The sequence below is a fragment of the Protopterus annectens genome, chromosome 9.part0 (assembly GCF_019279795.1).
Source record: "Protopterus annectens isolate FY-2018-M chromosome 9.part0, PAN1.0, whole genome shotgun sequence".
NCBI classification, from domain to species: domain Eukaryota; kingdom Metazoa; phylum Chordata; order Ceratodontiformes; family Protopteridae; genus Protopterus; species Protopterus annectens.
Window position 1 is genome coordinate 454,420,883 of NC_056743.1, and position 4,038 is coordinate 454,424,920.

At 35.3% G+C, this 4,038-nt stretch overlaps 1 protein-coding gene across 4 annotated transcripts in view; it reads left to right on the forward strand.

Annotated features, from left to right (window-relative positions):
* ANK1 (ankyrin 1) overlaps positions 1-3,086 on the forward strand; it is a 1,899,552-nt gene extending 1,896,466 nt beyond the window's left edge. For all 4 annotated transcript variants that reach the window (XM_044082993.1, XM_044082990.1, XM_044082992.1 and 1 more), the window contains one exon: positions 1-3,086. This exon is cut by the window's left edge and continues 6,398 nt beyond it. The gene's annotated coding sequence lies outside the window, so the exon portion shown is untranslated.
* The last annotated feature ends 952 nt before the right edge of the window (positions 3,087-4,038 follow it).

The window sequence follows — 4,038 nt, forward strand, 5'->3', positions numbered from 1 at the left end:
ACACACACAAATATATATATATATATATATATATATATATATATATATATATATATATATATATATATATATATTATCTATCTTTAAATATGTTGTTCATCAATATTACCCAGTGGAACTTCTGTTGATGCCTGCTTCATTGAGTCACATTGATCAACTTCTGTTTTCATGACAAGATGCATATGAAGGAATCAGACCTCCCCCCTTCAGGACTCATGTCAAAACCAGTTTATGTATCGCATGTATATAGTCAGACAAGCAGTGAGTGTTATGATCAGGTTTTTCTATGTTTGAGAAAAGAATGTCAGGAAGATCACCCAGAAATGAGCGCAAAGCAAAGGTTGAAACATGAAAACTGACATCTAGTTCAAGAACATGTAACAATCTGATTATAATCACAAGTGTTTGATTTTAATTCTTTGGACTGCATGAAGGTTTTCCTGTTCAGTTACAGAGAGAGAGAGAGAGAGAGAGAAAAAGCAGACAGGATCTAACATTTTCACAATTCTGAAAGCCATAACTCACTCTACAGCTGATCGATATGCCTTTGTAGTAAATGGAGCTTTCAATGCTCCAGTGTGCTATGAAAAAAGACAAAGGTAAAGAAAAAAAATGAACACAACTGTAGGAGTGTGAAGTGTTTCACAGCTTTGAAAGCTAAACAGACGCAAAGTGCACCTTTGATCCCGTAAAAGCTTTAAAAGCTGTAATGGACTTTGTATTTCCACACACAATAAGTTTGACAGTTCACTATATTTTACAGTTTTTAAAGTTATCATCTCACTGATATTCTCTGGTGGCCATCATTTTTTCTTTAGCTTGAGACTAGGCTTAAGAGTGCTAAAAGATTTTTATCAAAACTTTGTTAAATACCTGTTTTACATTAGAGGGGTGCTTAACAAAGTTATATTTTCCCAGTGCAATTGTGACACTCCATATACCACCTATAAATATATATAAAGGTAGATACACAACCACGGTGAAAAAAGTACAAACACACTTGTCAGGTTATTAGTAATTTATCATGTCCCATTCAGTTTCTGAGGTTATATACAATACTGTGAATAATTCAAAACATCCATGTTAATTCATGTACTTGTAAAATATGTCCATTATTTCTGACTATATACATGCATGTGCATTGTTTTCCGAATGAGTGAACAGCCCTTAGTTTTACAGTTCCATCATACAATATGTACATCCCACATAAGGCTTGTTCCAGCTATGTAGAATAGCTGCTATTAAATCAAGGTGTCTCTCCATAGTGGGTGTTCTGCTCTGAACCATAAACTTATAGTTGAAAGCAACAAGCCATAAATATCTACAATTCTTGGTCATACTTTAAAGTTGCACATAAAAGTAACATTGCAGTTGATAAACTGCAATTCCTTTTCTTAAGAAGTTGATAGATCCGACACAAATGAAAAACCCATGATGTGTTAAAGGGTGGGGCTTCAGAATGGGAAGTTATATTCAAGAACATCTGCAGTATCAGAATGAATGGTTTGACAATAAATGCCACATGTCAAAAGCAGGCATTCTAGAAAGCACATAACTGCATTTGTGCCCACTACAGAAACAAATGAATATTGGCTGTTTAAGTCTTGAGAAGACCCATAAATGAAATGTACTTAGCATCAAGAGTACGCTTTCAAGGACTGTACATACTCCATGGCCAAAATGTCAAGCCCACTGCAAGCTGTGAGCATGTCACAAGTAAATCCACTTGTTTAAACAGTGTCTGGAGCTTGACATGTACATTTGTCTTCAAATATATATTAAAAATACTATGCAACATCTTAAGGACATTGAAAACCGTTGTGTTCACAGCAGTAAACTGAAAAATTTTCAGACAGAAAATCTTCAGCAGTAGCAAGAGATATTTTCTTGTAGTTTGAGGAATGGGATTTAATTCATGACTGTCTTAATTTTGCATGCATTCTTTCCTCAGGATATAATGAAGTTAAGTGATAAGCACTGTATTTGCAAGTGGTACAAAGGACATTCTGTAAGAACATATTCTAATCCTGTGAGTTAATTATTTTTCAGCTAGCTAGTTTGCAGTGGCTAACTTCAAACCTTGGTACTTGACATTGACTGACTAAAACAAACAATTTCTCAAATGTTCCCATCACTAAATGCATCTTTAATATTGCAGTTAAATCATACAGTACCAAAAAAAGTCTTAACACAGAATGAATTAAAATATGTAAGAAATAAGTCAGTGTAATATAAAATTAATTTGCAGCTGTCTGATTCTGGTCTGCACTTATGAGCTGCATGCAATCTTTCCCATTCCAATTAAAGATTTATGGCATAACAATTATGTAACACTTGTTAATAGGTAACGTCCACATTGATGTGCCTCTCATTTTCTTATGGTCTTTCACTTTTTCAAGTCACATACTTGGTACCCTTTGAACCAGACTACTGCACTTGTCATTTTTGCAGAAAAGAACGGCTGAAAGATGCGAGCTGAAATGATCGTATTTCTTTTTGAATCTTCATGGCATATCTGAACAAGCCAAGTTTTGGTTCGAATCTAAAATAAAAAAAGGCATCAAAGAAATATTATATTTGTTCATGGACTGTCAAGATATAAAAGAAATGAATTTGTATGAGCCACCAAAAAATCAGTCCGTGTTCCCTTAAACGGCTGTGATTACCAGATTCAGTATACTGATTGAGTGATTCGTTATACGACAGGATGGATTTCCCAACAGCGGCCACATTCTTCTTACTGAGGCATTAGAGTACAGAACTGTAGCAACTTTTTTCATTACTTAGCACTTTCTTTCACTAAACAGTATTATTTTCAATTGCATCTTACAGATAAAAATGACTGAGTGAATCTGCACTTCAAGCCTGGTTGGCTTTTAATTAAAGTGGCACTGATTAGCAAACACTGCTAGTCAAGTTTCTGTAGAAGAATTATGTCCTGATCTTTTTCATTCTGAAAGTGATGAAACTGAATTTCTCCTAACTTGAAAGAACTGGTTTGAATGTATTGGGGAGGGAAAGATTACCCTTCAGACCCTCCTTGAATGTAATAAATGTGGTGGATTTTTGAGTCATATGACTGACTATACTGTCTTCCAGCTTACTGACCTACTATGCTGTAAACACACAACAGGAAATGCCAGCAGGGAATCACCTGCAGTATTGCTCATTACCAATGCAAAGAATTTTGGAGCAAACCAGAAATTCTGAATTTCACGTATGCTGGCATTTCTTGTCTTATGGAATAGAAAAGGGGAGGGGACTTAACCTTTATTTTTGATCTTTTTAATAAAATATAAAAAAAAAATAAAAAATAAAGCGACTGAGGTTAGCATACCTATTATTGTAGACTATAGAATGGATTAAAATAAATGATAGCAATGCTTTATATTATACCCTAAGTAAGGAATGCCTCTACTGTCTGTTGCACCGCACACACATTTTAGAAATATTACTACTTGGAGAGTGGAAGGCACTGCGGCATTTTTAAGTCATACCTACTGATTATTCTTGCTTTGATTTTTCGTTGTTCTTTATCTGTAATGCTATTACATTTCTACTTGGCTTACCCATCTTTGTCAACAATAAGGTGTAAAGCAAAAACATACAGACAAAGCATATTAGAAACCATCACTGTCAAAAGCGAGGATTACAGACTCCATTGACAGACGTCTCTGTATAGTCCCACTTTCAAGGTAGATCTTGTAAATTATGAATTTTCATTTTGTAACTGAAGGAGCAGTATGCTAACACATCTTTTCTTTTCTAAATGCCCAGCTTTGGTAGCCCATAGGTGGCTATCAGATAATTTGTAGTTAGTTCACTAACCAACCCCCCCTCGGGGCTGACACACACAATCCTTGCCAATGGGTTTATTCTTTGCCATCTTTTGGCACATGCTTACTTCCACACACGTCTATTGGGCTACTATCACTGGAATGGCAGACCCCCATCACATATCCCTCAGCCCTATGGCCATTGTTCTTCTGCAAGCCACATCCTTTTCATGGTAATGTTATCATACTGCAACTATCATTT